Source organism: Grampus griseus (assembly GCF_964374135.1).
Source record: "Grampus griseus genome assembly, chromosome: 4".
Lineage (NCBI taxonomy): Eukaryota > Metazoa > Chordata > Mammalia > Artiodactyla > Delphinidae > Grampus > Grampus griseus.
In genome coordinates this window covers 80,088,233-80,099,823 of record NC_138997.1, presented here as the reverse complement: position 1 = coordinate 80,099,823, position 11,591 = coordinate 80,088,233, and positions in this window count along the sequence as shown.

Here is an 11,591-nt window from a genome sequence, read left to right as displayed (position 1 = left end):
CCACACTTATTATGGGGTGGCGCCCCCTCCCTTTTTTGACCCCTCAAGGAGCCTTCCTGTGCATGTGCAGACAGGGAAGTTTTTGTCGACCTCAGGAGTGGTCATCTTATCTTTTTACTTCAGCAAAGCTCAGCTCTTGCCACTAACTTTGTCCTTGGAGTGTCTAGGGAAAACAAAGCTTCAATTTTACTCCACTTGACAAACACCAGCTGTCTAGCCAGGGGCCCATCTATCTGCTATCTCAAGGCAGTTAACTATATTGGAGTTTGGGAGAGAATTCTTGGCTGGAGTCATAGGTACTGAAGCCATGGATTTGGATGGACCTAGAAAAAGGTGGTGGAGCAGAAGGTTGGGAACAGAACCCAGGGTAACAATGACACTGAAAGAGGAGCATGAGAGAAGCAATCAATGAAGGAGACTGAGAAGGGGCAGCCAGAGAAAAACCAGTAGGTGTAGGCGGCAGATTGCATTGGATCAAGAAGTCAACAGAAAGTGGGAAGTTGAAACAATAAATTGTAAACTACTTTTATTTTAAGGAACTGAAACTGCCTAGGAAATACTGGGAGTTTGGATAGTCTGAGTTAAGAATTCGCTTCATTGTTATCAATTCAGGGTGTATTGAGAAACCAAATTTCAAACAGTTTTTCCACTACAGGAATTTGAACTTTTTAGAATTAGAATTTTTAAAGATAGGGAGGAGAGGATGGAGGCTTTTTGGAGGGTGGTAGTTGGTAGGAAAGAAGTGGTTGAATAGGGCATGGATATGGTTTATGTACAATCAGTCATTTTGGGGTGTACAGAGCACCTAGTAGAGTATTCTGTGTATAGTTTCTGGAGCTATAAAGATTCAGTAAGTCTATTTTATCAGGAGACCTAGAGTTGATAAATGATGGTGTAGTTGAAATTAAATCTATACTTCTTGGGATTTCTATTTGTGATTTTCTTTCCTATTCTATTTCTGACTTAACCTCTCTTGAGTGAACATTTTCTTTCCCTTCTCTTACATTTGTTTTTCTTTGTAGTTAAACCCCTTATAGATTTTTTAAAAATTGTAATAAACGTATAACAAAATTTATCATCTTAACTACTTTTAAGTGAACAGTATAGTAGTGTTAATAATACAGTAAGTCCCCTACATATGAACAAGTTCCATTCTGAGAACGTGTTCATAAGTCCAACAAAGTTAGCCTGGGTACCCAACTAACAATCGGCTGCATGGTACTGTAATATAATAGATTTATAATACTTTTCACACAAATAATACAAAAAAAAACAAAAAAAATAAACATTTTTAATCTTACAGTACAGTACCTTGAAAAGTACAGTGGTACTGTACAACAGCTGGCATACAGGAGCTGGCATCAAGTGAACAGGCAAGAAGGGTTACTGACTGGAGGAGGGAGAGGAGCTGGGAGATGGTAGAGCTGAAGGACCGTCAGCAATAGGAGACAGAGGGCAAGCTGCAGTTTCCCTCACACCTTACTTGATTGGACATGCGAGCACATGTTTGTATCTTTGGAAGTTCGCAACTTGAAGGTTTGTATGGAGGGGACTTACTGTATATACATGGTTAATACAACAGGTCTGTAGAACTTTTTCATCTTGAAGAACTGAAACTCTATACCCATTGAACAACCCCCCCCTTCCCCACCTCACCTCTAGCCCCTGGCATCTGTCATCCTACTTTGTAAGAGTTTGACTACTATATTTGTTTATTGAGGTATAGTTAATGGACAATATTATATGTTTCAGATGTACAACATAGTGATTGACCATTTTTAAAGGTTATACTCCATTTATAGTTATTATAAAATATTGGCTATAGTCCCTGTGTTGCACAGTATATCCTTGTAGCTTATATATATATATATATTTTTTTAACATCTTTATTGGAGTATAACTGCTTTACAATGGTGTGTCAGTTTCTGCTTTATAACAAAGTGAATTAGTTATACATATACATATGTCCCCATATCTCCTCCCTCTTGCGTCTCCCTCACTCCCTCCCTTCCTCCCTTCCTATCCCACCCCTCTAGGTGGTCACAAAGCACTGAGCTGATCTCCCTGTGCCATGCAGCTCCTTCCCACTAGCTATCTATTTTACGTTTGGTAGTGTATATATGTCCATGCTACTCTCTCACTTTGTCACAGCTTACCCTTCCCCCTCCCCGTATCCTCAAGTCCATTCTCTAGTAGGTCTGCATCTTTATTCCCATCTTGCCCCTAGGTTCTTCTGACCACTTTTTTTTTTTTTAGATTCCATATATATATGTTAGCATATGGCTTGTAGCTTATATTATACATAGTAGTTTGTACCTCTTAACTCCCTACACCTATCTTGCCCCTCACCCCCTTCCCTCTCCCCACTAGTAACCACAGATTTGTTTTCTATATCTGTGAATCTGTTTCTTTTTGTTATATTCATTAGTTTGTTTTATTTTTTAGATTTCACATATAAGTGGTATCATACAGTACTTGTCTTTCTCTGACTTGTTTCACTTAGCGTAATATCCTCCAAGTTTATCCATGTTGTTGCAGATGGCAAAATTTCATTCTTTTTTATGGCTGAGTAGTATTCCATTGTGTATATCTTCTTTATCTATTCATCTGTTGATGGACACTTAGGTTACTTCCATATCTTGGCAATTGTAAATAGTGCTGCTCTGACCACTGGGGTGCATCTGTCTTTTCCAATAAGTGTTTTCATTTTTTCTCACATATACCCAGGAGTAGAATTGCTGGGTCATATGGTAGTTCTAATTTTAGTTTTTTGAGAAACCTCCATAATGTTTTCCACAGTGGCTGCACCAATTTACATTCGTGAGGGTTCCCTTTTTTCCACATACTCACCATTTGTTATTTGTGTTCTTTTTTTTTAAATTAAAAAAAATTATTTATTTTTGGCTGTATTGGGTCTTTGTTGCTGCACATGGACTTTCTCTAGTTGAGGCAAGCAGGGGCTGCTCTTTGTTGCAGAGTGTGGGCTTCTGTTGTTGCAGTTGTAGAGCATGGGCTCTAGGCGTGTGGGCTTCAGTAGTTGTGGTGCACGGGCTCAGTAGTTATAGCTTGTGGGCTCTAGAGCGCAGGCTCAGTAGTTGTGGCACATGGACTCAGCTGTTCTGCAGCATGTGGGATCTTCCCGGACCAGGGCTCGAACCCACTTCCCCTGCATTGGAAGGCAGATTAGTGACCACTGCACCACCAGGGAAGCCCCTGTGGTTTTTTTGATGGTAGCCATTCTGACAGGTGTGAGGTGACATCTCATTTTTTTTTTTTTAAGTCTTTATCAAATTTGTTACAATATTGCTTCTGTTTTATGTTTTGGTTTTTTGGGAGTGAGGCATGTGAGACCTTAGCTCCCTGACCAATCAAACCTGCACCCCCCCTGCATTGGAAGGGGAAGTCTTAACCACTGGACCGTCAGGGAAGTCCCGCATGTGGTTTTTTTTTTTTTTTTTTTTTTGCAGTACGCGGGCCTCTCACTGTTGTGGCCTCTCCTGTTGCGGAGCAAAGGCTCTGGACGCGCAGGCTCAGCGGCCATGGCTCACGGGCCTAGCCGCTCCGCAGCATGCATGTGGGATCTTCCCGGACTGGGGCACGAACCTGTGTCCCCTGCATCGGCAGGTGGACTCTCAACCACTGTGCCTCCAGGGAAGCCCCCCTCATGTGGTTTTAATTTGCATTTCTCTGATGATTAATGATGTTCTGTAGGCCATCTGTATGGAACTTGACTACTTTAGATACCTCATATAAGTAGAATCATACACTGTTTGTCTTTTTGTGACTGGCATATTTCACTTAGCATAATGTCCTCAGGTTTCATCTATGTTAGAGCATATGACAGGATTTCCTTTTTTTTAGAGGCTGCATAATATTTCACTATGTATATGTGTGTGTATCCCACATTTTCTTTCTTTTTCTTTGTCTTTATTTATTTGGCTGCATTGGGTCTTAGTTGTGGTGCGCAGGCTTCTCTCTAGTTGTGGCACACAGGCTCCAAAGTGCGAGGGCTCAGTAGTTGTGGTGCGCAGACTTAGTTGCCCTGCGACATGTGGGATCTTAGTTCCCTGACCAGGGATCGAACCCGCATTCCCTGCATTGGAAGGCAGATTCTTAACCACTGGACCACGAGGGAAGTCCTTCCCACTTGTCTTAATCCAGTTTTCTATTGATGAACATTTAGGTTGCACAAACTTTTTTTTCTTAATTACTTGTATGTTCTTCTGTATCAACTAGTCTGCTGTCAACTCCTTGTGTGTATTTCATTTCAATTATTGTATCTTTCAGCTCTTACTGGTTCTTTTTTATATTTTCTTGTTTCTTGTTAAAATTCTCACTGTGTTCATCTCAATTTTTTCCAAGTTCAGTTAGCATTCTTATTACTAATGCATTGAACTTTTTATCTGGTGAATTATTTATCTGTTTCATTGGCTGTTTTCTTTTTACCCAGGGTTTTTTTTTCTTATTTTTTCATTTGAAAGAAATCCCTTTGTCTTCTCATTTTGTTTAACTCATTCTGTCTCTATGAAATTAGGATACCTATCCCAGTCTTGAAGGGGTGTCCTCTGCATGTGAGTATGGGTCACATCTTCCCCCAGGGTGTGCTGGAAGCTATCACCTTGGTGTGAGGTGAGACTAGAGACTGAGAGGCTAGAACCAGAGACAGGTGTGAACTGGAGCTTCTCCCATGTTCAGTGGCCATCACTACCCTATTATGGGCATCGTCAGGTCCCAAGGTGGTGGAGTTAGAAATCCTGAGGGTCGGGTCCTAGCTGGTCTGTTCTCTCTAAGTGTGCACTCTCCCCATGCCTGGTAATGGGGAGCAGCATTGAAGCAAGAGGAGCTGGATCGTGTGCCTGGTCCAGGCTGGGACACATGCTGGGACAGTTCTGGTATGCCAGTCAGAGCTCAAAACAGCTCCCTATCCAACATCTCCATGAGCACTAGCAATGGCTGCCCTTACCCCTTTCAGTACAGTGCTGGGCCCAAGTTGGCTCTGTCCCCCAAGGGTGAGATTGCATGGACTTTTAATTTGCTTCTACCTCTTGACTATTGTGAATAATGCTGCAGTGAACATGGGTGTGCAAATATCTCTTGAAGATCCTGTTTTCAATTCTTTTGGACGTATGCACAAAAGTGGGATTGCTGGATCATATTCTGTTTTTACTTTTCTGAAGAACCTCCATACCATTTTTCATAGTAGCTGCACCGTTTTACATTCCCACCAACAGTACACAATAACTTTATTTGTTTATTTATTTGGCTGCGTTGGGTCTTTGTTGCTGTGTGCGGGCTTTCTCTAGTTGCGGCGAGTGGGGGCTGCTCTTGGTTGCGGCGTGCGGGCTTCTCATTGCGGTGGCTTCTGTTGTTGCAGAGCATGGGCTCTAGGCGCATGGGCTCAGTAGTTGTGGCTCATGGCTCTAGAGTGCAGGCTCAGTAGTTGTGGCGCACGGGCTTAGTTGCTCCACAGCATGTGGGATCTTCCCGGACCAGGGACTGAACCCATGTCCGCTGCATTGGCAGGCGGATTCTTAACCACTGCGCCACCAGGGAAGTCCCCACAATAACTTTAACTTTTTTTTTTTTCCTCAAGCTTGCTTTGGCTATTTGGGGTTCTCTTAATTTTTTATTTTAATTTTAATTTATTTATTATTTATTTAATTTTATTTTTGGCTGTGTTGGGTCTTCGTTTCTGTGCGTGGGCTTTCTCTAGTTGTGGCGAGCGGGGGCCACTCTTTATCGCGGTGCGCGGGCCTTTCACTGTCGTGGCCTCTCTTGTTGCGGAGCACAAGCTCCAGACGCCTGCAGGCTCAGTAGTTGTGACTCACGGGCCCAGTTGCTCTGCGGCATGTGGGATCTTCCCAGACCAGGGCTCGAACCCGTATCCCCTGTATTGGCAGGCAGATTCTCAACGACTGCGCCACCAGGGAAGCCCTCTTCTCTTAATTTTTATCCTTTAAAAATTTTTCTTTCATTTTCTTCCTTCCCTTACCACATGATTAAATTTTTCTTTTTCTTAGAACACATACGTAACCAGATATAACCTTTAAATTATGGAGTGTGCCCTGCTTTTATTAAAACTTTGTATATCTGAATTCAGAGTTTCAAATTAAGAGTTGGTATTTGAATTTAAAAAGGATTTTTTACTTTGTAGAGGTAAACAAACCAGTTTACTTGAAGCATGGTACATATTAAAAACTTTTATTAGCAAAATACATAGACATATATAGAAAAGTAGAAAAGTACATTGAACTCATGTAAACCCACCTCCTAGATTTAATGATTACTAATATTTTGCTACATTTGCTTTATATATGTGTATATTTCTATGTATATATAAATTTCCTGAGCGTTTTAAAAGTAAATGGTGGCAAATGAGGGTTTTTTTCTTTTTGTGTACTATACATTTGTATTATAAATGTTATATATATTTTGAACTTTGATAATTTCATTTAAGGATTAAGCTTGAAATTTACTCTTTTAAAAAAATCATAAGAGGGCTTCCCTGGTGGCGCAGTGGTTGGGAGTCCGCCTGCCAATGCAGGGGACACGGGTTCGTGCCCCGGTCCGGGAAGATCCCACATGCCGCGGAGCAGCTGGGCCCGGGAGCCATGGCCGCTGAGCCTGTGCTCCGCAACGGGAGAGGCCACACAGTGAGAGGCCCGCGTATCGCAAAAAAAAATAATAATTCATAAGACGTATTATCTTTGACATATCTTCCAGAAAAAGGATATTCTCCTATATAACCACAAAACCATTATCATTCCTAGCAAAATTATCAATAAGTCCCTAATATATAATACTTGTACCATATTCAGATTTCTCTAATTGTTCCAAAAACATCTTTTATTGCCTTTAAAAAATATGAAAATCTAGTCAAGAGCTACCCATTGTATCTGGCTGTCTCTTGAGTCTTTTTTAATTATAGAATTGTCTCTTACCTACCCACCCCCTTTACCACCCTCCCTCCTCCTCCCCATAATACAGATTTGTTGGCTCTGTTGGGAATGTCTGACATTTTGTATTGCTGATAGTTTCTTCATGGTCAGTGTAACTTTTTCCTCTATCCCCTATATTTCATATAAACTGGGAGTGAGATTTAAAGGTGTTTCAGGTTCAGGTTAGACATTTTTGGAAGAGTAGTTCATTTAGCAATGATGTGTACTCATATTGTTTCACTTACAGGCATGTAATGTTTAGTTGTCCCACCATTTGGATGCTGTGTTTGATCACCAGGCCAAGGTGATGACCACCAGATCGTTTTATTGTAAAATTATATTTGTCTTTTTATATCTTGCGAATAATCTGTGGCATGGTACTTTGGCACCAGGTATGTCAATATCAACCTTTCACCTAATGATTTTAGCCTTCATTGATGATTGTTGATCAGCTATTTAATTATGGTTTACGATATGGTAATTAGTTTTAGATCCTATTACATAGTTGTCTTCAATAAAGAAGTTTTCCCTCATCAATTAGCGCTATTTTGTTGCCTTGAAATAATGTTTTACTTAAAAGACAGAATAAATGCTTAGGTCTTTCCCTTGTATAACCATTTCCAGAGTGTAATAGTCACCTCTAATGGCGGTGGATGAAGTTGGTCTTTTTTCTTTACTTTGTGGTTTTCTCTTTGGAATATGATATATATCTATATTATAAATATGGTATATATTTTGGACTTTGATTTCATTTGGGATTACTATTTGATATAAATTTGCTTTTGTTACGTATGTATATAATATATCATCATTTACATTTTTTTTAATAGTAAGAAGACATTACGTGGATAACAGGAAGAGCTGTAGAGTTTGCAGGTGTCAGCTGTGGCCTTAATAAGCACATTGATAGCATCAGTGATAGACAGATGGTAAGTTTATTGAAGTCTAGAGTGAGTATATTTTACACATAGGTTTTCAAGCTTTTATTTACATATTTGAGTGATTAAAGAAATCTCTCATAAGAAGGAAAATGTAATCACATATTTTGTTACTAGAATTTCTCAAAGAGCTTGTGGTTGCATAAAACATGCTGACCCAAGAAGTCTAAAGAACTGTATTGTGGTTTTCCCATCTAATGTGTGTTTTGGTGTCTTTGCTTCTAAAATACTACTTCTTACTCCTTCATATTTTACGTATTTTAGCCATCCACAAATATTTTTTGTGCACCTATTTTATGTATGGGACTATGACTAAATGCCAAATTGGAGTAGTATGTATCATAATCTGTGTTCTCAAGGAACATGGCTAATTGGGGAAATAAACACATACAGATGAAAATATGTCAGTAAAACCAACAATGTGAGAATCTAAAATATCTAAGGAAGATTAGTACTGGTAGTAAGTAATGAAGGAGTATAGAAAGTGTTGAAGAATTGTAGAGAAATACACTTTCCTGCCATTCTTTGGCCCAAAGCTGTATATGGTTCAGCAACTGGCTTTTTCCCTTAAGAATATGTCTCAGAGATCTTTCTGGTTTCTACATTATACCTTCAACTTTTCATAGCTGCATAGCATTACAAAGCATGATTTTTTTTTGCCATAATTTATTTAACCATTCTTTATCAATAGTTAGTATGTCCAGTTATTACTTATAATAGTTCTTATGACAGATGGATGCATTTTAAGATTATTGGTTACCTTAATTTGGTTACATTTTCTATAAATACTGTCTTTTTTAGTGACACACCCTTTGGTACCTTGATGAGATTTAGTATCTACCTTCAGCTTATCAAGCAGGAGACTTAAAATCATCTTGTAGGGTAACTTACTCCCCAGTAAATGATTGTATTGGTTCTTGGTAGCAGTTGTTTCTGAGAGAGATGTTTTCTGATCTTGTCTGGGATTGTGCCATATTTGAGTCTTCTAACTTCCCTATATGTTCCTTATAGAGAGATGATTTTTGTTTTTGTTCCTTTTAAAGGGATGATTTTTGTTTTCGTTCCTTTTATGGTGGTTTTAAAGAGCTAAAATACTATTGATATATTTGATTGTTAGTATCAGTTTTCTTAGGCCTGTTATTTCTAGATGGTTGATATTGAGTATTAAATAGAATATCTTTCTTGACTGTTAACAGAAATTTGTTTCTGGATATTTTTCCATAAAGATAAGTTCTTTAAAATTACTAGCCCTTATATGCATGTAACAGATTTATTCATAAACTGATACAGGAAAATTTTTAAGTGTTAGCACTGTGTTGATGATGTAGTGTTTAGTAGGAAAGTTTTTTCCTGAAGTGTTGTTTATTGGTATATCCACTTTAATGGCAGTACTCACCATTACCATACCACTTCTAGAGTTCATGTTTACTTCTACTACTATTTATAGACTTCATGTTCACCCTGAATTTTTTTTAATGGTTAAAAGAACATATATCCTTATCTGTTAAAAAAAAAAAAAAGAACTAGAGTTAATAAGACCTCTGCTTATCATGCTGAAATTTTTTTTTTTTTTTTTTTTTGTGGTACGCGGGCCTCTCACTGTTGTGGCCTCTCCCGTTGTGGAGCACAGGCTCAGCGGCCATGGCTCACGGGCCCAGCCGCTCCGCGGCATGTGGGATCTTTCCGGACCAGGGCATGAACCTGTGTCCCTGCATCGGCAGGCGGACTCTCAACCACTGCGCCACCAGGGAAGCCCCATGCTGAAATATTTTAATGATAATCTGTGAGCAAGTATGTATTGGTTAGCTTCTCTCAGGTTAAAACTGAATAATAGAGGTAGAAGAGCTTGGAAAATGGGTATATGAAATTTATATATATATTCATGGTATCACTATTAATAACAATTTATATTATTTGTTTTTAGGTTCTTCATTTGAGAACCAGCCCTTTCACATTTCTCCATAATATATCAAACCTTCTTACCCATCCTAATTTCCCATATCCTTTTAGAATATTTAGGTCAGGTATGTATATGAAGAAGCTACACAAGCTTGTTTAGTGTATTAATGAGACCTTCTTTATGGAAAAATGAAGATATATAAAATCAGGTGTTAAAAGTTAAATGTGAACATTACTTAAGTGAATAAATAGGATTGAAGTAAACTGGATCTACAGAGTGATTGGGAGGTAGTGTCAGCTATGTATGTTTTTTGTTTTTTGTTTTTTTTTGTAGTACGCGGGCCTATCACTGTTGTGGCCTCTCGCGTTGCGGAGCACAGGCTCCGGACGCGCAGGCTCAGCGGCCATGGCTCACGGGCCCAGCCGCTCCGTGGCATGTGGGATCTTCCCGGACCGGGGCAGCGGACTCTCAACCACTGTGTCACCAGGGAAGCCCAACTATGTATGTTTTTATACTTAAGAGTTTCTTCCCTATACTAGTTGGATACTTAAACTGCCTATATGTTTAGATCCTTTTCCATATAGGTAGACACAATAAAAAAAGGGGTGGAAGGATAATATAGTTTGCAAGCTGGAGGAAGTGTATAGGGAAGTCCAAGATTCACCTTTAATTGATAATAGTGGTTGTTTTTTCCCGTGATGATGAAAGAATGTATATATTATAGATTATTTGGAAAATGCAAAAAGTAGTTTATAAAAAGTAGATAAAAAAAAGTAGTAGTTAAAAATAAAGTTACCATTACCCAGGATTTCCTTTCCAATCTAATATAGTCCAGTCCCATTTAGGTGTCTGTATAAATTATATTCAGTTTTGTGTCTTGCTTTCTTTTTTAACATAGTTTTTAAAAAAACTCTAGTTAATATCCAAAATATAGTCTTTAATGGCTGTATAAAATTCCATTCTTATGAATTTACAGGGATATTGTATCTAGTAGAGTCTAGCAAACCTGGGTTCAGATCCCAGTTTTGCTACTTAAGAGCCTTAAGCCTGATAACTTACTTTTTCTAGTCCTTAGTTTTCTTACTTGTGAAATAGGCATAATATTAATTACTGTTTTAAGAATTAAGTAAAATCATGATCTTAACATTCTAGCTGGCATATGTTAAGTATTTAATACATTGTACTTACCGTCATCAGAAAGTTTTTTATCATTTCTTTCTCACCAAATATTTAGTTGTTTTCCATTTTTCTTTGTAAAAAGTTACAGTATTTTGAACATCTCTATATAAATATTTATGTAGATCTGTGATTATTATTATTATTATTTTTTGCGGTACGAGGGCCTCTTACTGTTGTGGCCTCTCCCGTTGCGGAGCACAGGCTCCAGACGCACAGGCTCAGCAGCCATGGCTCACGGGCCTAGCCGCTCTGCCGCCTGCGGGATCTTCCCGGACCGGGGCACGAACCCGTGTCCTTGCATCGGCAGGCGGACTCTCAACCACTGCGCCACCAGGGAAGCCCTGTGATTATTTTTTATGATGAGTTCCTAGAAGTAGAATCCAAAAAATGGGTCAAAAAATATAAGTAACCTAAAATTTCTTGATACATAGTCAGTGCCATTTTGCTTTTCAGAAAGGTTATACCAGTTTACACTCATCACAATGTATAAGAATTTTTATTTTACTCTAGCCTTGCTAACACTGGCTATTGTCATTTTTAAAAATTATGTTTTATTTAATAGGCAATATAAAAATGTTTTAATCCTATATTATCTCTTTTAATTTGGTTTTATTAATGGGGTTAAACTTTTTAATG